At 34.8% G+C, this 27,118-nt stretch overlaps 1 long non-coding RNA gene across 2 annotated transcripts in view; it reads right to left on the bottom strand.

Moving 5' to 3' along the window:
* Positions 1–27,118, bottom strand: part of LOC148603973 (uncharacterized) — a 137,520-nt gene that overhangs the window by 84,095 nt on the left and 26,307 nt on the right. The window contains exon 19 of one of the 2 annotated variants that reach the window (XR_015916934.1): positions 26,798–27,110. The exons of the other annotated variant lie outside the window; for it this stretch is intronic. This is a non-coding gene — a long non-coding RNA (uncharacterized LOC148603973). Of the gene's footprint in view, positions 1–26,797; positions 27,111–27,118 lie in introns of those variants that run through there. 2 annotated transcript variants of the gene reach the window in all.

A 27,118-nucleotide genomic window follows, 5' to 3' on the forward strand; every position in this document is an offset into this window, starting at 1 on the left:
CGTTGGAAGTGTAAATCGACAATGTGGTTGACATGCTTTTCAACAAACGGTCGGCATTCCAATGGGAACAAATTGTGCTCCTTTACTTGCTGACCTATTCCTTTACTTTTATGACGCTGACTTTATAGCTGATTTGATCCGAAAGAAAGAATATCGTTTGGCTACATCCTTTAATCTCAGTTTCCGCTACAAAGATGAAGTATTATCTTTAAAAGGGTAATCAAGGGATCCAAGGTTATAGCGGTAATCAAAAGAATGTAATCCAGGGACAAAGACCAGACATGGAAAACAGACATACACAACAAAGAACATAAAGTAACTAAAATCATACGTACAAAGTAACAAAAGTAAATGAGCATCTCGGACTCCACTAAAAACTGGGAGCATGGACCAGGTGCACCGGTAGGGTAAGCGTCCTCTGCTTTTCTAGAAACATCCGCCGAGTTGCTCATAAAAAGTCAAGTCCGGGGTAGACAAACGAGGAAAGGAAAACTGAGACCCGTTTAATAAATCGGTTTTCATGGTGCTGATGAATACACCATAACGATCCACGAGTTCATGATGACGACCATAAAACGTATGTAGTGATGACTTCAATATTGTAGCAACATAACCCTGTTGTAAGAGTTCTTGCGCGAGACAAAAAGTCTGCGTAGTTTGGCAAGCTCTAGCATAACCTATGAGTTGTGATATGAACACTTTATACGCAGGAGCCGAAGGGATGTTGCCACAGATGAAAGGAAAGTTGACAATTCTGAATTAAAAGTCATCACGATTTTCGTAAAGTTTGGTCAATGGTTTTCCTTTACCATCGATTTCGATGTGTAGGTCAAGATATGAGGCTGACTTCATAGTGTCTGTAGTATCCGGTTTCTGGTTTGTCTACCCAGACTTGATTTTTTGTGAACAACTCGGCGGGTGTTTCTAGAAAAGAAAATTACCTTGCTCTACCGGTGCACCTGGTCCATGCTCCCAGTTTTTAGTGGAGGCCGAATTGGTCATTTGCTTATGTTACTTTGTATGTATGATTTTAGTTACTTTATTGTATTTGTTGTGTATGTCTGTTTTCCATGCCTGGTCTTTGTCCCTGGATTGCATTCTTTTGATTACCGCTATAACCTTGGTTCCCCTTACTACTCTTTCAGAATATTGACTGAAAACAGAAAAAAAAACAAGAACCTTAATAAATAAACGTTATTGTTCACCTTACAGGGCATTAACTATAATAAGAAGTCTTCGGTCAGCTTTGATCCAATGTAGAGATCTTCAAATTGAAAAACGAAAGCCCAAATAATTTTCCAATAGTTTTTTGAGATTTAAGTAGAAATTGGTGACTCTACCATAGTGGTATAGAAAGAATATTAATTTAACAAAACAAGGTAAGCAAAGACAGCACCAACTATCGAGTGCATTAAAATATATCAATAGAGAATAGTGTCTTCTACATGTATATCGTGAGTCCATCAGTATTAGTTTATCATTTTGGAAAATGTAGTATATGAAATTAAAGAGGGGTAATTTTCCCTAAAATGTATCATCGTACCTTATGTCATAAAGTTTGTCTTAAAACATTCATAGATAGTGAAAAAAAATCTTGTAATACCATCTTAAACCAAATTGTATTATGCCAATATTTGTGAGACATTCATATGGTAATTTCTAAATAAATAACTTATTTAGAATGTAAAAAAGTTCAAATTACTTGGTTTCAAATTAATCATAATAAATATAAATTCATATTTTATAATTTCTATGAAAATAATGGCAGGATTTCTTTTTCATAATTTTATCATTGTCCAAGTTGAAGACTGTCCTCTCTTTTTGAAGATTGATTGCATGGCCGTTACTACGGGCTTAAGTTGGAGGAGGCGCCAATTTCGGCCCCAAGAAATTGGAGGGGGGGGGGCAAAACCCTCATCCGATGTTTTATTATTGCTATGGCATAAAATTCTTGAATTGATGTAAGAGTAATCAAGGAATCCAAGGTTACAGCGGTAATCAAACAATGTAATCCAAGAATGTAAATATCTTGAAAGATAAATTACAAAACTGTATTAGTTTTTTTTTAAATGTAATATATGTATGACACTATTCCACATTTTCTTTCTCTATTCTAAATTTTTGCATTATTGACCAGAGTTTCCTTTACAAAATACACGCAATTTTAATAATCTGATATATTTGAAAAATAACAAAAATATTCACACTTTACTTTAATTGTTATATTTTGCTCCGAATGAAAGATGGTTGTCCTACTACCACCCTTATGGCTACTGAGCTTTATTGATTCCACAGGGTTCCTTACATGTTTGCACTGATGTGGTTGGCTGTAGCTTGGACCACATCATACATTTGGATATAAAAAACCACTCACATCGACCAGTACAGACCTAGGAAACTCCAATTGAAATATCCGGGGATGATATTTTTCCACTTATCCCCAAAGCCCGATGTAATGCCTAAATGTCCTCCGGAACACCAATATAAGCCTTAAAACTGGCCCTTGGTTTGCATCTAAAAAATTTTTGTCTATATTTTTTATTTTATCCATTGTATTGTCAAGCAATCCAAAGATTTTAAAGTCTCTACGGCACTTTCCAGTGAGTAATTAATGTAACCGATGTTCTTGCACGAAATCCAACCATCGATTGGAATTTAGTGTTATCCAGTACTACTCAGGTCTAAGAAGTATTTACAATGGAATATACATTACATATAAACAAAACTCATGACCATGGTGACAATCTTGTCAAAATATATTAATCTATAGAGTAAACTTTGAAGTTATAGACCCTTCTATACTTATATGATCTTTCCTGTATCACTGTATCACTTTGATTGGCGAATAGAGAGACGTTGTATAATATTGATTTGCTGTGTCAAATTTCATCCTCTATCCTACATAATAACACATGAATAGACTGTCCCGTACTACCATATATCGGTACAAAGTTACAACCCTAGATTAATCATACGAGGAGGAATGACCCGGTCCGCGAAAGCTGTATTTATATAGCCTGGCTGGCCGAGTGGTCTAGGGTGCTGGACTTAGTGCAGACGGTGTTGCCAAAGATGTCACAGCGGTTCAAGTTCGAGTCTCGCGGAGGGAACGACCAACAATTTGATTCGCAAATTTGACAGTTCTAAGATCGTTGGAAATTTTACAGACCATTCTATAAGTTTCTATTATCTTTTTTTTGTATCAATGTGATCATTCCTTCCGCGGGACTTGAACTCGTACCACTGTGATATCTATGGCAACACCGCCTCGAAAACCAGCTCATGTACCTTACTGTACAGTCCTTGAACCGATCCGCGCAACAATTTAACGGATCGATGACCGTTGACTGATTGATCGTTGACGGATCAATGACCGGTGACCGATCTGATCACAGTTTTGTTGAAATAAATGTAAAATAAAAATATAAATTGATGTTTAAATCTATTACATTATGTAAATATGCGTAAAATTGACGAAGAAAACAATACAAACCGTAAAATACAGTGACTGCTCCATGGTCACGTGATGAGATCAGCGGTTTAATGGATTGGTTTGACGGATCGATGACGAACAGTAAACTAATCCATGACCGATTGAAATTTTTGTTGCACGGATCGGTTCAGGTACTGTAATTCCTTTGATTATTATTATTATTTATTTCGTAACTTCTTAAAGTGGATTTGGCAGAAAGAGTATGCGACACATTATTACGACACTTTAGACTAGAACTATGCGTAACGGAATTGCTGGGAAATATAAATTTAGGTCTCACTGAACACTTCTAGCGTTTACATTACTTTACATGTTGAGAAAGTAATTTTCATTGTTGATTCCCAGGACAAATTACATCTAAATTTGCATACCATTGCGAAGCTTGAAAAATAAGGTTTCCAAAATTAGTATGCTAATGGTACAATGACTGTACAAATTCTTCACAAAATTTATTTGAATAAATAAAACTGAAAATACACAATGTTACCTTTTCTGCTAGCTGACAGCATGGAGGCAAATTACTCACACATGTAAACAATATTCATACAATATTGTAGTTAATTATATATATATATACATATATATATATATATGATTTTAAAGTACTTATTCTAAGCTTCAGTTTGACTACTTTTAACCATAATACACACAGTGAGTTTTTGGTACTATATAAGGGGGGGGGGGTGGCCGTTCAACCCGGAAGTGGTTAGTTGGACCTTAACGCGCCTTGAGTTATCTCCCTTAACACATATTTGTTTTTTTGTTCGTTTTTTTTTTTTTTTTTTTATCTATAGGAAAAAACGATATAGAAAAAGAAAAACTGAAAAATGCCTAATGTTTGTATGGTACTTGGCCAACAAAAAACCATAAGAGATAGAGGGGTAATGTAAAGTTGTTTAGGACAAGGAACTCTACAAGAAAAGTAAGGGCTTCATTCAGTATGCTCAACGCTGTATGAGTTATTGGCCAAACTGTTTAACATTTCATTACTCATTAATAATAAGAAATGCTCCTTTATTTATTTAATTATCAGTTTCTTTATTTTTTTCTCTTAATATAAAGGCAAGAAAAATAATTGTTTAAGCCCACACAACTAGACTGGCCGTGCGATACATGAAAGTGGTAGTCAAGCTTGTTAAAAAATCTTAGTAACTACACTTTAAATTTGCACTTAAAAATAAATCTAATTGACAGGAGGTAACTTGTTTACCTAACAATACTAGATATGCACGTGTTTTCCCTTGACAGGAAATACTGAACACTCTTAGCGTACTCTTAACACTACTAAATTGATTTGAGTGACGCTAATGGATTTACTGAAATTACTCTTGACAACTCTTAACCACAGATATTTAATGTGCACTGAATCGCTACTGAAAATATAGAAACTTTTTAACGTATTGTTAAGAGTTTTCAGTAGATGTTAAGTAGGACATGACCGATTCAGTAAACAAATATGCTACTAGTGATGAAAAGTGACACTCCAGCAGCATAATATTTTGTCTCCACAGCCAACTGTTACGCACATGAATAATATTAATATTTTGGCAGCTACTTTTTGCCCCATTGGCAAGCATTTATTGAAATTATTCCAAGTAAATGATAATTGGCTGGGATTCCGCGAAAAACATCCTCTATATCACATTTTGCGAGTTTACTCAAAGCGGCCATGATGTTGTACAAGATTGACAACTACATCAACACTGTCATATTGAACTGTACAGTTCTCTTTGGAAATTAAGACGTATACTGAACTATTTCTGGGAAAGGAAAGATCACGAATAAGCTGAAATTGTCCAGGAACACTATATGTGTGTGGAAAGGGGTTTAAGAAAGGGCCCACAATACTCTGTTTCAAAGATTTTTAGCTATTTTTCACAAACAATGTCTGAGTTGGATATGGCTGGGTATTTTTTTTTTGTTGTTGTTGCTTTTCTTGATCATCCACAATTCCTAATCTTGTTATCAATACAGCATATCCTTGCAAATCAATACTTGAGAAGGGTTGTCAATCTTTGTCCTTGATCTCTGATCCAGCAACTCTGCTGCATTTTGAGGCAAGACGTAGTCCTCTATGGGCGTAATTGCAGTTTTTTTTTTGGTTTTTTTTTGACACAAATCCCATATGTGTTGTAAACATGGCATGTCCCATGTCTTGAGATACCAAGGAAGGGCTGATTTTTCTGGGATATGGATGGGTTTCCCTGTTTTGAAGGGGCTTCGGAAGACTTCATATACATAGCCTTCTTGTATATTTCATTTACCACTTTTTGCCATGGTTGTTGATGCTCATTTCGCAAGCCTCGGAAGGACTCATCATAATAATGGAAAGCGTCGTTTTAGCGTGACTCAACTACTTTCCGAATGATACTTGAGTTAATTTTAGACTTCCATTGGAAATGGTTTTTTTTAAAATATATGCCATAAAGATAAAAAAAATAAATGTAAAAGGCCTCATTCCAATCCAAGAAGGACAGTGATTCTTTTGACTTAAATTAATTCAAACGATTTTGTACAGAAAATTGACCTAGTGTCACTGTTACTGCCCAAGAGTCATTCTCAAGTGAAGATAAATAATTAAAATCACCACACCACATTCTATAGGTCTAGGTTCTCGGTAACAATGATAGCTTTAAGGCAAATATTTGTTTACAGATGCGGATCCAAGGACTGGCGAGTCGGGCGTACGCCCCCTAAATTTGTAGAAAAGTTTCACCCTTTAATATTGTTTGTCTCGCTTTGCACGGCATTTGATTCAATTAACGCCTCCATCCCCCCACCCCCGCCACAAGCTTGAATCCTGGATCCGATCCTGGCTTATATTACACTCTGGTTATAATAAACTACAACACGAGGTCCATCAACTCGAGGGAAAAGTTCACCAATAATAACTATATTAAACCCAATCAGAAGTGTGAATAGTTAGAAAAAGCAAAAGCAATGAAACTGTTGACCACCTCATTTACTGGATTAAGCGAGAGATCGTGGTCACCAATTTGAATGAACAGTCGCTTGTGAATTAACAAGTAAGGCCTCCTTGGCAATCAAAGTGAATATCGAATGCAGTATGATAAAGTCTTAAATTAGAATGATAAGTGGAGTAACGACCAAAATTTCCCAATCTACGTATGTTGTTATGTCCTATAATTGCAACTTGATAAACCAAGTTCCTAATGCATATTTCCGGAAGAGATATATTTCGCACACATGCAGTCTAAATATAACTTCTTCACATGAAGCGACAGCAACTATTACATAACAGGCATAACGTATTTCTCGTGCTACAACATCACTAATACAAATAAAATCATGAAAAAATGGCACTGTATACCGAACCCATGCATCTATCGTCAAATTTCACAACATAGTACATGTAATTTAACATATGTTTACAAACAGCGTCATCCAAAGACAATTAAAGTTTGAAGAATCCGGCACAAAAATGAAGCCACACGTACGCTCAAATATGTTCCTTGAGTCACATTGTCAGATACAATTTTCATACATAGAAATAAAATGATAAGCAACACAAAACATGTTAAAAATTCACCTGTAATTAAATCTTGATGGAGATCAATTGTAACTGTTCTTATTGGTCAACCAACAAAATGGCCAACTATCTCAGTCATGGGGTCACCATAGGGGAAACCTTGGCCATATAAATCATCTAATTTTCAACTGTAAACTGTATCATACTGAACAAACTCTATTTTTTTAACACACGTAATTGTCAATCACTGAAAATTACTTTACAGCTACTGAACGCACTGTATTGACTTTCAAGTGGAAATCTGAACATACTAAACGCTTTACTGATAACAATGAACAACATTTGAATAAAACGCACTGAATTTGCACTGAATCACTAGATAACACGGAACATATTTGTGTTCATAAAATAAGTATATATTCAGAGCATTTTTGCCGTTTCCGTAAAATGTTGGCTTATGCAGAGTTGTTGCAAGTCATGCCCATTACAGACAAAAGACGAAAGGAAAACAATGACAAGATGAACAAATCAGTTTGCATGGTGCTTATTGATACACCGCAACGCTCCTCGAGTTCACGATGACAACCATAAATTTTCTATAGTGATTATTCAATCTTGTAGAAACATAACCCTCTTACAGAGCCCTAAATGTAAGACGCCTCCTCAAAATTTGACAATCACTTAAGGTCGGAATATACAGAATTCTTGAACATTTGTTTGTCTGATAACAAAAATGTAACTGTATGCTAGAGTGATTGCAAATTATCCAGAAGTTTATTCGAAAAGTTCGTATGAAAAGTTCGACAGAATGATACATCAACTCGTGATATCACAATATATTTATGTCAAAAGTTTCAACGATTCCCTGTATTTTGAAAAAAAAAAATCAATATCAAAATATAAATAAACGAACAATAGCACACGATCATACTGCATTTGAATAGGAAAACAAGTAATAGAAAATAATTTAGGCAGTAACTAAGGCTTATTCGAAAAGGATAAAATTATGACCGTTTTCCTTTCCTCTTTTGTCTACCCCGGATTTGACTTTTTATGAGTAAATCGGTGGGTATTCCTAGGAAAGCAGAGGACGCTTACCCTACTGGTGCACCTAGTCCATGCTCTCAGTTTTTAGTGGAGTCCGATTTGCTCATTTGCTTTTGTACTTTGTGTTTGATTTTAGTTACTTTATGTTCTTTATTGTGTATTTCTGTTTTCCATGTCTGGTCCATGGATTACATTATTTTGATTACTGCTATAACCTTGGTTCCCATGATTACTCTTTCGAGAGAAACGATGATATTTTTTATTCATTGTAAATTAAAAAAAAAATGCTCAGAAAACGTCTTAACTCTCTGTCTCCCGTTTGCGGTGTTTGAAATCCAACTGTTGAAGTCAAAATGGGAAAGCAAGAACTTTACGACTTCTTGTATATTTATGTGTATACATTTTCCATAAAACTCGAATTCCTGTTGATGATAGAACAATCGGCCGACCAGAATTAATACCGTATACCATAAGACTTTCATATGGAAAGGACACAATTCACTCATTTACACATAAGAAGCTATCTATCGTTCGATAGATGATTTAATTTTCAACATTATACATTGAAAACTATTTTTCAAGAACGAAAAATGTGAAAAATGTTACCCCAATTTCTAGAAAATTAGCCTCAGTATCAAACATAATTCTCATTCACAGAATACCGACACCGTAAAACTCACATTTCCTTTATTAATAATAAAGAAATTGACGTACTATATTCAATAAATTAAGACGCTTAGATTTTTTTTTTTTTTTTTTTTTTTTTGGGGGGGGGGGGGTACATTGACAATAAAATCGTAAAAAGTGGAATTTTCAGAATTTCTTAATTTCTTCTATACCACTTCATTTCCTTTCTTTTTTTAAAGAAAATCATAGATCACGTTTGTGTGAATAAATTGCATTAATATTTTGTCTTAGCTTCAAAATGAGCCCAGAGAAAAGATACTTTTCCTAATCAAGTTAGGTGACAAATTGCCACCTCTACCCATGGAAAAAAATACCTCAACATGAACTAAAATGTTGATTTTCGGCATATTAACTGTGTAGAATAGACATGTTGGGTACTTCTATTTTAACTCTCGTTATATCCAACATACCCTCTGATTTCAAGCGCTTATTCTTTTTTACTTTCAATATGACAATAATAAGTTTATTATAAAAAGGGAAATTTCCGGTATTTCTTATTTTCGCCCATTTCACTTATAGTTGGCAATTTTTTTTTCCGAAAACGGTACTTAAAACAAGGTTTCGTATATATGAATACAATTATATAGTGTTTCAGCTTTCTAATGAGCCCAAGTAATAAATATTTGAACTTTTCATATTCCAAATAGGTGAAAAATTGCCACCCCGAACCGTGAAAAAAAACCTCAACATGAACACAAATGTTAATTTTAGCATATAATCGATGTACAAAAAACAAGTTTTTTGATTATCGATATATTCAACACACCTGCTCATTTCAGGTATTTCCTTTTCTCTTCCATATCACTTGTAATATCCATTTTTTTCAAGTACATTATTTCAAACAAGCTTTTGCATATTCAAACAAATCTATGTAGCATCTAGGTTACAGACCACCAATTCAACCAATGAGCATTTGGAACGTACGCAAAAATAGTCCTACGCAGAAATTACCCCTGTTCCTCATAGTGCTGTGAAAAAAGTTCTCATCTCATTTGAAACATTTAAACAGTTTCTGAAAGGAAAAACATTTCTGTACATTTTATAGATGCATTTTGCATCTTGTGATGTGAAGTCTAATCTCCATAATGATTTCTAAATATACCCCTATCTTGTGAAAACACTGGGATTTCCCATGCTATTTATAGACACTTCACTTCCGGTGAACAGTACTGCACTGCAAGTCTGCTAACCCCACATGCCATTCTGAGGATTGTGAGCTGACATATGTAGAATCATGCTGATATATAGTCCTCTGCAGGTTAAAGTTAAGGTAAAGTCCAGAGAATCCATTGAATATTAAGAAAATTAGCATAAAAGCCTATGGGAAGTGGAATTAGTGGTTTTTAGCCTCTAAGCTTTCTGAGCAAGGCAATGCATATATTAGCGTATTCCAGGTTATTGAGGCGCAATAATGGCACCCATACCCACTAAAATGTCCATGATCACTTTTCAAATGGTGCTGGTTACATGTATGCCAATCATTCATTGTAGTTAATTCTTCAAAACCTCATATGTAAAAATGATGCTAAAAATCACAAAATCAAATCATGTTGAAAATTTAATATTTTAAACAACAAAAACATACAAATTTCTTTCTAAAATGCGTGATACTTTGTTTTACTCTTAAATTTCTCTTTTTTTAATATTTTGTCGTCTTCGGGACAATAAAAGCATATTTGTCAATATGGTTGATACAAAAACATCTGAATAGTAAATGCCAGATAGACACTGTGTACATCTCGTGTATGCAATAAACGCTCATTTTCTTTCACATTTGGGCAGAGTTTAGTGGGTAGGGAGTACCATTCGCCCAAATGGTCTAGAATACGCTCAATTGTGCATTGCGTTGATTCAATAGAATGGTAAGATGCTAAATAAATGTGATTGAATATACAAAAGCTTGTTTGAAGTAAGGTACTTGACAAAAAATGACCTTTACAGGTTAAAATGAAAGAAAATATAAAATTTTAATTAAACTTATTATTGTCACCTATTTGGTTTTGGAAAAGTTCAAACATCACTTGGGTTCATTAGAAAGCTAAGACACTATATAACAGTTTTTTTTAAATATAAAAAGCTTGTTTGAACTACGATATTTTTCTTAAATTGCTGATTATAGGTGAAATTGACGAAAATATGTAAATCCGGAAATTCCCCTTTTTTATGAAAAAACTTGTCACATTGAAACTGCAAAATACGTACCTGAAATAAGAAGGTGTGATATATACATCGATAATCAAAACACCAATACCCAATTTGTTTTTTTTTTACATCGATTATAAGTCAAAAATTAACATTTTAGGTCATGTTGAAGTATTATTTCATTGGTAGGGGAGGCAATTTTCCATCTAACTAGGCATGGAAAAGTTCAAATATTTAGTTCTTGGGCTCATTATGAAGCTAAGATACTATTTAAACAACTGATTACACAAATCTCGGCTTTCTGACCAAATGGGGTACAAATAAAGACTTATACTTGAAGAAGAATACGAGAGTATTCTTTGGCGACAATATGATTCGGTAATGGGGGTGTAAATGTACCTAATATCATCAGGAGGTTAATGAGTGTGTGTGGTGGGCGGGGGGGGGGGTTGCACGGTGGACCCTCCCAGCCCATGGACTAATAGATATGAATATTTTGTTTCTAAATAAGAAACAATTTGCTACACACCTTTTAGATTTTTCATCGGCAAATAGCATTATGACGAAAATACCGATTGGAAGTCGAGAAAAAGTCAAATTGACGACCTGGCTATAGAGCGAGGTCATCTCTTCGGAATTCCGTATCATCAGCTATTCGCATGCTGACATTTTGATACGATCAAAGCTGCTGTGAGTCAGAGTTCCACTTGAAATGTTTTTAAAAGAAAGAACGAAAACAATACTTTGGAAAATATATCAATCCAATATTTACCCTCAATGAAAAACCCAGTTACACAAAAGACTTAATTGGAAGTCAAGACAGATTAATTCGGGAACGTAAAAACAATAGTTTAAGTAACAGAAACAATGAAATGCTATTGACTCGTAAAAAGAAATCACCCGCCCTTCATGCAATCTCGTGGTTTCTTTTCTACGAATCAACGGCATTGTATCTTTATTACAGAATAGCTCGACCGAGGATACTTTATTCTAGATTTTTTTTTTAAATCTAAAAAAAACTGTCGGCATTTTATCAGAAATATATGTTTATCTTAAAAAATGAACCAATTAACATTACAGAACTAAGGCACTTCAATTACTAACGTGAAATTATGATAAGGATATTATTGAGTCCTAAATGAAGCAACATAGAGAGATATATGAAAATTTGTATCACATAAAAAAGGGAAACCGATTTGTTCTCGTTAAATGATGTTTTGTTTATATCTTCTTGGTAGAGATTCCTCATACTTCCTAAGAAATAATTCCAAATCATCTTTGAAATATACAGAGGAAGATGTTTACAAAATGCTGGAATTTTTAATCGACAACATATTTGAACAGTGTGGTGGACGTGTTTTTCAACAAACCGTCGGCATTCCAATGGAATTAATTTGTGCTCCTTTATTTGCTGACCTATTTCTTCACTCTTATGAGGCTGACTTTATAGCTGAATTGATCAGAAAGAAAGAATACCGTTTGGCTAGATCCTTCAATCTCAGTTTCCGCTATATAGAGGACGTATTATATTTAAACAATCCTAATTCGGGGCATTTGATACATCGCATCTACCCAAAAGAACTTGAGATAAAGGACACTACAGACACTGTGAAGTCAGCCTCATATCTTGACCTACACTTAGAAATCGATGGTATAGGAACACTATTGACCAAACTTTACGACAAACGTGATGACTTTTCATTCAGAATTGTCAACTTTCCTTTCGTCTGTGGCAACATTCGGCTCCTGCGTATGGAATGTTCATATCACAACTCATACGTTATGCCAGAGCTTGCCGAAACTACGCAGACTTTTTTGTATCACGCTAGAAGTCTAACAAATAGGCTTCAGGAACAGAGTTATGTTGTTGCAATATTGAAGTCATCACTACAGAAGTTTTATGGTCGTCATCATGAACTCGTGGATCGTTATGATGTATGACTTTTTATGAGCAACTCGGCGGGTGTTTATAGAAAAGCAGAGGACGCTTACCTTACCGGTGCACCTGGTCCATACTCCCAGTTTTTAGTGGAGTCCTAGTTGCTCATTTACTTTTGTTACTTTGTATGTATGGTTTTAGTTACTTTATGTTCTTTTTTGTGTGTGTCTGTTTGCCATGTCTGGTCTTTGTCCCTGGATTACATTCTTTTGATTACCGCTATAACCTTAGTTCCCTTGATTACTCTTGTTATCGGTTTTCAGTGCTTTATATAAAAAACAATCTTAAATTGTTTTACTGCAGTGCAACAGGAATTTCCAGATTGTACATGTGTACGTTTTTGTAGAGCAATAACTTGTAGAGTCGAATTGATATGACTTTTGACCAAAAAATCGAAAATCCAATTTTTGCGTTTTTTTTTTTTTTTTATGAATTTTGACTAGGAAAATTGACAAAATCCATCAAAAGACAACAGAAATATCAGTTCCGATAATACTAAACAGAAAATTTCAAATAAGCCATTTTTTTCACTGAAACATTGACACTCTAGGGGTTTGACATTGGAAAATATGTTGATTAAAGCTATTTTTCGGTGGGGTAGGGATGTATTTTTTTTTCATTTTACCGCAAAATTCTTAGTGTTACCACAGCTTTCCTGGTATTGTTGTAAAGCTGAGACATTGGGCTATATGATGATACATATCTCAGCGATATATAAAAAAGTAGCCACAAATTACAAAACTGCTTTAGTTTTTTTTTTTGCGACCAAAAAAAATATCGTGAATGGAAGGCATAAGGGTACTTGAAAGATGAACTGGGGGAGGGTTGAGTGTTCGGGGGGCTATCTCAACGATGTACTCTTAGTGCATCTCTTTGCCTCTGCTAAATTAAGTGTCCGCAAAATATGTGGCTTACTTTCTTTGGTTTAATATCGTTAAATGTTAAACCCTGCCAAAATATGGTATCTTTCTGAAACTTAGCCCCCAAATAAAAGGAGGAGGACATTTCAACGAGTAATCCAAACTTCCAAATTGTTGTTGTCGCTCACATAATCGTCCTCATGTGATATTTGAAACGTTTTCGACAAAGTTGATGTGTTTAAGCAGCTATACCACCTTTCCGTACCGGTACACCTGGTCCATGCTCCCAGTTTGAACAGACAGGATTAAACAAGATAAAGCAAAATAAATGAATATCAATGACTTTTTAGTAGGGTTATTATAAGATTTCAATAACAGTTTTACTTCAATATTTTGAGATGGTATAACATGGTGACCATTTACATACTCTGATAACACAGATAATTACAGTGAATACAGCAAATTTCTTGTGTCACCAAGAGTATTTTAATTCTTTGTTTTGATAATTTCGTACTCAGGTAATTGAAGATCCTTGAACATCTCAAAAAGCTATAATAAGTTTCAGATTGCTTTGTTAACCTCCGGGAGAGAGACATAATTTGACCGCTTGGTAAAAAAATCAAAGGATTAAAACGACAATAAGAATCCGTTAAAGTGAACATTGATCAAAAGATATACCTAGCTTTTATCATGTGGAAAACGATATAATCTCTTAATGCTCCTGTCACAGAGTGTATCCGTTGTTTGATTATAAAATACCCCTATAACGTTACCTGAAGTGGTATCTGTAGATCTGAACACTGACACTTTGAGTTTTATCTGATATGTTCCACCCTTTATTATTTGAAATATGATAGTTCTTCTTTGTTGTTGTCATCGTGTGTTTCTTTTATCCATTTGTCCAAAGTCTGATTATATCATGTCCCTTTAAATTTATTTTGTTTTTTTTTAAATATCTGGTTTAGAATTGTGAATTGAATCTGAAATATTTTTCATTATTGAGGTGAATTGAAATGTATCCAATGCACTTAAGTACAACCCCGGTTGTCATGTCGGTGGCATATGTATAATAATATCATATGAAACACATTTAAAAGAACAGATTTACATCCAATTTACTGTATACAATATATGTCACTAAAGCATCCATTGCTATTTTATTTCTGTATGGATGAATTTAAAGCAAAAGCTTAATTGTTTATATATCTCTTTAGAGTCAATGAAAATATCGATATAAACGCAAGTATTTATTTCCTTGTTACCATAAAGCGGGAAGTTTTCGAAAGGTTATTAACTTGGCGCCTTTTTAGCGGTCTGCTTAAACTCGCCATACATTTACTCTTAGCTTAAGCACTTAGTGCACCACTTTGTATATGCCAAATTAAGAATCCGCAAAATTTGTGGCATACTTTTTCGGTTAAATATCGTTGAAAATTACACCACGCCAAAATATGGTATCTTTTTGCAGTAAGAACTTAGCCTCCAAATAAAAAGAAAGAGCAATTCAACTAGTAAATCAAACTTCCAAATTGTAATAGTCACTCACATAATCGTTAGTCACCATTTGGTATTCAAAACGTTTGCCGACTGAGTCATGCACTAATATTAGCCTAGTGGTTTGATTTTTAAGTCCAAAGTTATCGTTCTAATTGTGTGATTCAAATTGTATTCACGTTTACCGTGTTCTATACCTTGTTATTAAGAGGTGATTAATTTGTATTTCAAAGTGCTTGTTTTTAAGAGAATGAGAAAACAAAAACCTTTTAACCTTTTTCGGAGTGGATACAGGCCGTGAGATCTTTAGTTTTGAAATATAGATCAATGACTGTCAACGTTAGTTTTCAATGTGCCCAATGTAGAAAAAAAATACTTTGTCCACTAACCAGGACAAACATATCGTACCAGCTTATACGGCCCAATACAACATTGTCTTTGTTTGCAAAACGTATTTCATCCAATGTTTATTATTAAATGTAGACGTGGAAATTTATAGCAGTTATAAGACATATACTGCTGCTACCACACTCTTTGTATTCCTTAACACCAAAGGAATCTACACAAACAACTCTACATAGCTTAATCTCCAAAATGTACCATCAAACCTCTTTCAAAACATCTAACTTCTATATTCACATCTGTAAAAGAATGTATACATTCCTACCACGACACTAGTGGTATTAGAGGACGCTTACTCTACCGATGCACCTGGTCCATGCTCCCAGTTTTTAGTTGTGTCCGAGTTGCTCATTTGCATTTGTTACTTCGTAGGTATGATTTGATTTACTTTATGTTCTTTGTTGGGTATGTCTGTTTTCCATGTCTGGTCTTTGTTTTTTTTATTACTCTTAAGAAGTTCATATGTTTTTTTTTTCTCTGTCTTTTCCACACAGATGATGAATAGTAAACTACATTAGTTTGTGATACTTCAGGTTAAATGGCAACATATATAGACCGGTTGGTCTCAGTAATTCTTCAGACTATATGATTTTTTTCGAGGGGGGTGGGAGTGGGGGTAGGGGGTTTGACCAACAAGTCCATTTATTACTCTCATAATTAACTAAATAAGGGTACAACCCCCTCTTCCGGATTCCGCCATTTTTTTGTAGAGCTCACATAGTACAGTACTTTCGCATGAGAGTATCAGATTCAAAAACACTTTCTCAGACTCAGTCCAAAATTGATGCCGTACGCTAGACTCGGGGGGGGGGGAGGTAGGGGTTGCACCCCCTAAATTTATACTAAAGGACAAGAATTTTTTAAAGTAGTCGAAAAACATTTCTGTACATCTTTTTTTTTATAACAGACCTGATCAATATGAATGCATCACATCTGATATGATGAACATTTTACATAATGGAGATAGCCGTGGGGCAATGGAAATAAGGGCAATTGTGTAATTGGCTGGGAACAAATCATGACTTTTTTGTTTCAAGTAGGGAATATTAATAATAGAGACAAAGATAATGGTGCTGGCTTGTAGCTAATTGCCATGGAAAGCACGAAATGTTTTTTTTTTTACATTTACACTGGCTATACTTCTAACTTCCTTCCTTCCCAACAGTAAATTTAATGGTTTAATCTTTCAAAAAAAAAAAAAAAAAAATAGAAAGATCGATATTTGTGTTAACAAATTATATACACCCTCGCCAACGGACACGTACAGCGAACATAAAACTAATAGCACTTTTAGTCCTACCCAAATGTACGTAACACGCCAAAGTGTTATCGATAAATTAATTCCGTTATCTATGATTTAACTTCGGTATACTATAGTTAGCATATGCTAACCCATAGATAACGAAAATTTCGTTAAGGAATTGGTATACAACGGTGTTTTTAATGAATTAACTAGAATTATTTATCAATAGTAAACAGTAATGATAATTAATTCCCCGTTATCTATGGGTTAGCAAACGTTATTTGTGGGGTAACGGGTTGCTTACCCATAGACAGCGGAATTTAATTATCGATCACAGGTGATATTGTGAGTTACGGTCTTTTAACCTAGAGATAACGGACCGTGAACCCATAGATAACAGTGTTATCTAATAGATAACAGGGTTTGATTAACTTTGCTTGCCATAATGATTACTGATGTTTATGTGACCGACAATTAAAATTTGGAAGCTTAGGTTACTCGTTTCATTGTCCTTTCCCCCTTTTATTTCTGAAAAAAAAAAAATTGGCGGGTGTAATATTCAATGATATTAAGCCGAAAAAAATGCAATATAAATTCTGCGGATACTTAATTTGGCGGATGCTTAGTGGTGCGAAAATGCTTCAGCTCAGAGACAGAGTCCAAAAATAGGACCAAGCGAAAAATAAAGTATGATCGTGTGTTATTTTCCGTTTATTTATTTTTTATTTTTTTTCAAAATACAGGGAATCGTTGAAACTTTTAACATAAATATATTGTCAAATCACGAGTTGATGTATCATTCTGTCGAACTTTTCATAGAACTTTTCGAATAAACTTGTGGATATTTTGGAATCACTCTAGCATACCATTACATTTTTGTTATCCCGCAAACAAATGTTAAAAAAACCGGTATATTCCGACCTTAAGTGATTGTCAAATTTTTAGGAAGCTTCTTACATTTAGGCTGCTGTAACAAGGTTATGTTACTACAAGTGTGAAATAATCACTATAGAAAAAATTATGGTGAACTCGCGGAGCGTTACGGTGTATCCATAAGCACCATGCAAACGGGTGTGTTCAACGTGTCATTGTTTTCTTACGCCTTGCGTCTGTAATGGGCATGACTTTTTATGAGCAACACTGCGTAAGCCAAAATTTTAAAGAAACGGCAAAAATGCTCTGAATATACACTAATTTTAATAAACAAAAATATGTTCTGAGTTATCTAGTGATTCAGTGCAAATTCAGCGCGTTTTACTCAAATGTTGTTCATTGTTATCAGTAAAGCATTAAGTGTGTTCAGTTTTCCACTCTAAAGTCAATTCAGTGCTTTCAACGGCTGTAAAGTAATTTTCAGTGATTGAAAATTACGTGTGTTCAATATAAAAATAGAGTTTGTTCAGTATGACAATTTACCGTTGAAAATGAAATGATTTATATGACCACGGTTTCCCCTATGGTGACCTCATGACTGAGGTAATTGTTCATTCTGTGGGTGACCAGTAAGACTGTTAGACAAGTTACAATTTATTTCCATCACGTGGAAGTCTGATTTTATCACTCATGAATATTTAACAATGTTTGTGTTGCTTATCATTTTGTTTCTATGTATGAGAATTGTATCTGATAATGTGGATCAAGAAATACTTTTTAATCAAGCACTGTCATGGAACCAAACTGTTCAGAAAATCATCATTTCGTATATCATTCTCTAGAATAATGTTATTAAATAAAATTCGCATTGGTACTATTATTAAGGATATTAAGTCCATCACACGAGCACTGTGATCTTTTCCTTAGTAACCATTTTAGTTCCCTTTCATGTATTTCCTTGTTTTGTCTATTCATAGTCACATTTTCTGATTGATAATACAAACTCATTGTAAATAAAAGTATACCTAATTTTCACCTTCTATATCAGTTCTAAGCACTTTCCACACTGCAGGTTTTAAGAGTCTGAAAGAGAAATGTTTCAGATTTCTGTACATAAATGATATTTGTAATGTTATCAATATTACCTCCGTTGTCACACATCTTGTTCAGGAAGTCCTGATTCAGGCTTAACACGAGTGGTACTTTTAACAGATAAATAATTTAATGTCTGTCCTACAAAAATATTGAATTCACTTTAGTCAATTAACTCAGATAACAATGTTCCAATGTGATACCAATTATAAAAAGAGACATCATGTAATTCATTAAAAAAAAGGTGAAATAAAATTAAGTTCTGGCTGTAAACACGTTGATGGACAAGCCACTGTTATTAAGAGCAGTCACGGTATTTCTCATGTCCTGATCAGTGACGGAACAAGAGGGATTTTATTTGTTTGTTTGTTGGGGTTTATCTTCCGAGCAGCAATATTTCAGCTATATTCCGACGATGAACATAAAATGGATGATCAAATGAACATGAAATGAATAAAGAAAAGGATGGGACACAAGAATAATATGGTCGACAAATTTTGATTGCCACTAGAAAAAGAGGGGATGGGTAAGGTCGAGCAATTTAGCCTCTTGTGGCGGAGCGCAAAGGCTCCTACTCCTATCGAATACCACATCAGGGTTCTTTAACGTGCGAGGAACGTGACATCTTTCCCAACACGGTGCACCACTATGGTTTGCGGTCAGGTTTTCTGTATTATAGCCTGACAAACCCAGCATGTGTCATGCTAGGGGTACCCCATTCCACCACCTGGGGCACACTTCCCAGTTGCTCTCTGGGCAAAGCGCCTAGCCTCCGGCTAGGTTTCCGAGCACTATTTAGTCGCCTCCTACGACAAGCTTAGCGCTGCTGCAGGCCTATTGTTTTAACACCCGGACCTGCACGGGGCCGGAACAAGAGAAATAATTTTGGGGTTTTGTTCAAGACAAAAGTGAACAAATATTAGTATTAGACATGAACCCCCTTTCTTCTTATGCTCCTCTAGAAATCCCCTTTGGATCCCCCACTCTTGATATGGTTCAAATTTTATTTCATATGAAAAATACATGTAATCTACTTCTTGGGAACTTTAAAAAATGGCTATCGGCTCACTTGACGCCCAATGACCGACATCATATTTTGCTGAGAACTTATAATTCAGAGAGCTATAGTTTCTGTTGGATTTTCAGTGCTATGTTCATCATTTGTAACTAAAAAGTAGTTTTCAGACTGAACAGCTTCACTCTCAGTTATGTTGTCAGTTTTGGACATCTCCCTCATTCGTTTTAACATCTGACACAGTGTATTCACTTTAATTTAGTCATGACATCAGTCAGGTCGAAATGACAGGATGATATTTCTTTTAACTAACCATGAAATATATTAACTTTCTTATTTTAAATTGTGTTTATGTTGAATCTTTGTTCCCTTGATTACTATTTCCTTCCAAACTCAAATATTCGTTAATGATGGTAAAAAGTATGATTGCAACCATATAGCTCAGATGTAGAAATAAGGTAATTACCATCTTTATATTGAAGAAGTGAGGGATAGGGGTAATATGGATGCCTGAGACTATTTCTTTTAAAAATCCAGATGTGGACCTGGTCCATGCTGCAAGTTTTTAATCGGAGTCCGAGTTGCTCATTTGCTTTTGTTACTTTGTATGTATGATTTAAGTTACTTTATGTTCTTTGTTGTGTATGTCTGTTTTCAATGTCTTGTCTTTGTCCCTGGATCACATTATTTTGATTACCGCTATAACCTTGGTTCTCTTGATTACTCTTTGACCACCGTTGTAACTCACCTGTGCTGAAATATCATCTATACATTTGAATCGTACATCAATTACTAGTGCTGATCAAAACGAACTGTCTTTTATACAATCGGACTGATAGAATAAATATGTATGGATAGAGAATCGAACAAACATGGTTTTCAAAAGTCTTGGACATTGAACATTTAAATGAAGAACTACATGAAATAGGGCAATAGCAAGAAGGCGTCTGTTGATCCTCTTTATGTAAAAACGGATACTCTTGTAAACAATATTGTATTAGTAAAACACAAAACGATATACTTTTGTTTATGAGGAAAAATCACTTCTGCAAGAACCTTTAAATTCTTGGAACATGTACGAGTCGTATTCACCTCCTAAATTCATTAACCTTTTGCCCTATTTTCTACAGAACTGAATGCCACCGATCTGGTCCTATTTTCGTCACCCCCCTCCACCCCCAGAAAAGCTACAGGCGTTTTTTTTGCATATATTATTTTATAATTTGACTTGCTGTTGTTATGCTTAACCACAGGGTCGGTGGCGTTAGTTACTGTGCTTCCTGTGAGTATATGCAGATGCGAATTTCATACATTTACAAGTATGTTAACCTCACCTAACTTCACATTAAAATTATGTTCACACTAATCAACAACTTTACTAAACTTATTGTGTGTGAGATACAAACGTGGACGGACATACAGGAAACATTCTCGCACACCATGAGCCTTCCTTATCTAAACCAAACTTTTGACTTACTGGACTCCAAGACACGATCCGATTTAAAGAACTCGGTTGTTTTATTTTGTTTTATTAGTCAGGGAAAGACAGAATGCTACAGTTCTGATAAGGGCAATTTACCACCTCAAGTAATAAAACAGTCGTTCCGATCGACGATTAAGATGTAATGTACATTAAGCAACAAAGTGTCGTGAACAGGGTTGTTTTAGGGTAACACAAATATCTGCTATGTATGTAATTCACAGATAAATGGGGATGATAAAAAATAGGCACGTTTAAAAAGGAAAACTACAAAATAAAAACAAACAAAATACCAAATAATAGGGCAACATTTTTGCATCGCGGCCTTCGTCGGAATTGATAAAAACATAAAAGAATTGGCCTTCAAACCCGCATATAGAAGTAAGTCTTCTTGCGGTTGTTGAACAATAATAAAATAAAATAGTAGTTCGTAAAATTGTAAGAAGGACACTAAATCTTGGAATAAAACTGAAAACAGGTAAATGCAACTCTCCTCATGTAGTGAATCATAACAGCAGGACATATAATTTGGATGTGTATATGCCTTATAAATGATAAATATGACATGGGATCATATTAGTTTAATCATGTACGTTCGTTTGCCAGTTTGAGGAGAAAGTTAGTACATGGTCTTAATTTCTACCTAAAATTACAATTCTGGGGCTTAATATTTGGTTGAAAACCAATTTCACCATTTGGAATGCTCATATAAAAACTACAGATATTTACAAGAGAAAATGAATAGATTTAAAAGTGGGTGTAATTCGTGTTATAAAGACATAATCTTTTTATCTTTATTTTCATGCGTTTTGTTTTGTTTTGTTTGTTTTGTTTTGTTTTTGTTTTTTTTTTTTTTCAAAAAAATAGGTCGGTTTTCGTCTTTTATGAGTAGTTTTACTTCATTAAGTTTGGGGCTTTAGATTTACAGCTCGCTTTATTGGTCTTTCTAAACCTACTTTCCAACGGATTAATAATACCACAAATGATTGTGTCCTGGATTTTGATTTCGATAACCGTGACCCAATCAAACTGAATTGTGATTTTAGGTTTATTAAAGAGGACATTAAACCCAATATCTTACAATTGTCAGGCAATGAACTTTTGATTTACCACATACCAACTATTACTTTCCTTTGCATTGGCGTGAACGATACTATTCCTGGATGCGAATGTTGTGTTATAACATTGCCATGTATTTGCGAAGTGTACACTGAAGTTGCACATTTTCCCTGTTTTGTTTCTGCATGTCATAACGACACAACCATTAAGAAGGCCCATCCAGTAAATCTAGCAGTTTTACAGGAGTTCTTTTTTTCCTCTCAGTTGAAAGACATTCTTGTAAACACTACCTTTGATGACCCTATTTCTGTAGACGTCCCTGACTTCCAAGTTTATAAACATAAATTTGCCGATTTAATAGCTAATGATAAGAGAGACGATTTGATCCTCAAGAAAATAATCGCAACAGTGAAAAACAAGAATAATGTGTATTCCAACCTTACATATTCCGTCTTAGCAGGTGAAATTGATATTAACAAAAGCTGTTCGACTCTTAATGATTTGTTGTCATTTGTAGCTTTTGTCTTGGGCTCTCTTAACACACTTGCTACGTTTACCTCATTTACACATTCCGTATTATCGCTGCGGCATTAACATTTTATAAACCGTTACGCGCAGAGGATTTTTTTATCTTCACTTCCCCTACCACCGAGGCACCACGAATAAATCAATGGGCTCAAATAATTCGTGATAACATTGAATGGGATCACGTACTGTTCGCAAGTTCCTTTTTAATACTATTAGGAATCGGCATTTTAAGTGCATATAATATCAAAATGACTGCCTCCCAGACCATGATTTGCTTCGAAATTATAGATGGAAAACAGTGTGTTTTAGTGTCATTCCTAAAATGCCCGCTTTGTACTACCTCTTATCATTTTAATCTACCTGATTCAATCGACAATTTTCAGTTAATAGGATCATTTCGCCCGAGACTTAGTATAGAATGGCCAAATGTTATAGTTATTGACAGAACATCCAGTCGTTTGATACGTGTTCCATCAATAAAAAAAAAACATTTCATGTTTTAATTCTATAAAGATCAGAACCAAACTATCCCATCCATTTTTCGCCTATATAGTAGCAACTCACAAATGGTATAAGGTATCCGATTCAATGGAACGAGCCAGAGAAAAACTCGACCGATATTTCCAGTGATAATATGAATGTTAAAGGAAATGATGGTGACACTATGTCCTTAAAGATAAGTCCGCCAATGTACTCAATCTATCCGTCTTTTCATTCTGTTTACATTCTGACATAAATTAGCTTTAAAATTAGTTTTTTCGTTTGATTTTAAATTTAATAATAACAGTGAACTTGCAGACATTGTCAGATTTTGTGGTTTCTTAAACACTTCTAGTGAGGATTTACAGTTTGTTTTGGGGTGATTTAAAAAGAAATATTTATCCTACAAAGATGGAAAGGAATACTTACCTTTCATTCATATCCTACTAACAAATGCTTCCATTGCCAAAGATTTCGGTCGACATATGGAAATGCCGCCCTACTTCTTTGTTGATGAGTATATTCCGTACATGAAATTAAAAAAAAATATCTCGAGACAAGTTGATTTTTTTAATTACAGACTGACAGTGTTTCCGAGTTGCAATTGTCCGTCTTGTTTCATATCACATCAGCGTGAATGAATTATATTTTAAAGAAGATGATATACGATTTCCAAAAAAAAACAAAACTTAAATATTTGATTTTTATCCCAGGATGATAATTACTTTCTACACGTTCTTTCCTTACTACATCATGGATGGCTAGCCTTTGACTACGTATAATTCATAGATGTTATACTTTTCATATACTCCTATTCATAATACAAAATATACTTGTAATTGATTGTACATGCACAAGCAACGAATTTCGTTCTTGCGCATACTTGTCATCGCTGATTTTATTTGTGGTCTTCTACAAGCAGTCTGTTCATTCCTGAACACGCTCCGAGTAGGTGGTATGGTACGCAGTTGCATCGACACTCGTTCAATTGTTGTAATTTCATTGACGACATCCAATGTATGTTATTATTTATATATTTTTGTTTGCCTATGTGACATTATTACAAATATTGTTTATTCTATGTATATATCTTGTTAACTTGTACTTCTTCACACTAAAAAAATAATAATTGTTCTTAACATTTATCTTATATATGTATACATACCTTAAGCTGTCATTTATGTAGTTATTATAGATTTATTACATGTACGTTGATGATTTTATGGATTCTTGTGTTTTTAAACAACCGAGGACAGCTGTTAACTAAAAAAGGGGGTGTTCTGTGATACAGAATTTAGGTTTCGTGTACTTAACAAAATATATTAACTAGGTCAGAAAAAACAAGAACGAGCAATTTCATTACTTGATTAATCCCACTAGTCATTCTTTCGAAATAGATTCAGATACAAGTTATTTCAGAATTGACATGATGGCATTAATAATATGTCCAGCTAAATTAATTTCTTATTTTAAGTCATCACTACAGATGTTTTATGATCGTCATCATGAACTCGTTGATCGTTATGGTGTATCCATCAGCACCATGAAAACTGATGTATTCAACGGGTCATAGTTTTCCTTTCCTCGTTTGTCTACTTGACTTGACTTGACTTTTTATGAGGAACTCGGCGGGTGTTTCTAGAAAAGCAGAGGACGCTTACCCTACCGGTGCACCTGTTCCATACTCCAAGTTTTTAATGGAGTCTCTTTTGTTTTTGTTACTTTGTATGTATGCTTTTAGTTACTCTATGTTCTTTGTTGTGTATGTCTGTTTCCATGTCTGGTCTTTGTCCCTGGATTACATTCTTTTGATTACCGCTATTACCTTGGGTCCCTTGATTACTCTTTCGCCCCGTGCAGGTCCGGGTGGTAAAAGAATAGGCCTGCAGCAGCGCTAAGCTTGTCGTATAAGGCGACTAAATAGTGCTCAGAAACCTAACCGGGGGCTAGGCGCTCTGCCCGCAGAGCAACTGGGATGTGTGCCCCAGGTGGTGGAATGGGGTACCTCTGGCGTGTTACATGCTGGGGTTTTCAGGCTATAATACGGAAAATCTGACCGGAAACCATAGTGGTGCACCGTGTCGGGAAAGATACCACGTTCCTCGCACGTTAAAGAACCCTGGTGTGGTATTCGATAGGGGTAGGAATCTTTGCGCTCTTTCACAGGAGGCTAAATTGCCCGACCTTACCCATCCCCCCTTTTTCCAGTGGTAATCAAAATGTGTCGACCCTATTATTTTTTGACCCATCCTTTTTCTTATTCATTTCATGTTCATTTTATCATCCATTTTATGTTCATCGTCTGTATATAGCTGAAATATTGCTGCTCGGACGTTAAAGCCCAACAAACAAACAATTGATTACTCTTTAAAAGAATTATTCTGAATAATTCGAGTGGAAGCATAGGAATTTCTATTATATTGTTCCATTATATTTTCTACCATTATAGTCAAGACTTGGACTGATTGTGGTGATAAAACATGAACGTTCCAGAAATTAGAATTAGAGGCTAAAAAGGGGGACTAAAAGCATGCATTTTCCATGTAGGGACTTGTGGATTGATTTTGCAGGTTTAACTAGAACCATGTTGCAGTAAGGGCCAAAAAGCGACTGGTTCTGGTCAAATGTGTCCATGCTTGCTCCAACATTTCAGGGTTTGACCTCTACGTACGTATCAAGCTGTTCCCTGAGAAGTACTTTATTTCTCTAGAGGCATTATTTATATCCGAGTAATTAATTTGATTAGATTAGTATTTTTGCTATTTCATTTAATTACATTTAACTTCATCACAAGCTATGCTTTTTGCCATATGCATATTTGCATATCAGCATACTCATATATTCATCAGGTATAGTGACTTTCAATTTGCAGATTCACTTGTCTATACCAGGTTGAGCAAAAGTTTCATAAGTTAGATACATTTTTTTTTTCAGCTCCACATGTCTTTAAAGCACAACTCCTTCTAAACGCTTAAGGCATTTTGATGAAATTTTATAGGATTCGTTGCATATTGTATGTAGATGTACATGACGGAGTAGAATTGCTGTCGGAGGACTCCAAAGGGATATTATCCAAATTAAGTAAGCACAGCTCCTCCTAAACCCCTCTTGGGATTTTATGGGAAATGTTTATGAAATTTTATGGGAAGGTGCGGCATCATGTGTAGATGTGCATGAAGGAATATAATAAGTCAGAGGACGCCAAAAGGAGATAGTCCAAACTAAGGGTCTGGCATTTTAAAACCTTGTAAACACAACACCTCTGAAACCAAGTGCATGACGAAATTTGAATCTAAAGGGAGATAATTCAAATTAAGGTCTAGGTTCAGGAAGGCGTATGTCCATGGAATAAAATTGTTAGGTGCAGTTAAAGAAATTAGAAATAGTAAGGCAGTGGACATTGGTCCAGTTAAAAAAAATGACTGGATCGAAAACTTTCAAGTGGACCGACAAATGTGGACGGCCAGGGGTCTTGGGGCCTCTTAAGTCAGAAGCTCTGGGGTAAATGAAGCCAAATCATGCATTCTAGCACTCTCCTGACACTTTTTTTGTTTCACTTTTAAAGAATTTGAAAAACACCATTTTTTTTGTGAGATTTGAATCAAAAAAAATATTTTTTGTTGATTTTTTTATTTTCTTTAATCTCTAGAATAAAAAACAAAAGTTTGTCAAGTTCGTCTTCATTCATTTTATTATCCGCATCATCCTCCACATCACTACATTCTGATTCATTCTCATCTTTTTCATCATCAACCCCTTTAGAGGGTTGGATAATCAGTCCATCTACTACAGCA

Source organism: Perna viridis, chromosome 11, assembly GCF_037379345.1.
Source record: "Perna viridis isolate PV_CMFRI_1.1 ecotype Kerala chromosome 11, ASM3737934v1, whole genome shotgun sequence".
NCBI lineage: Eukaryota > Metazoa > Mollusca > Bivalvia > Mytilida > Mytilidae > Perna > Perna viridis.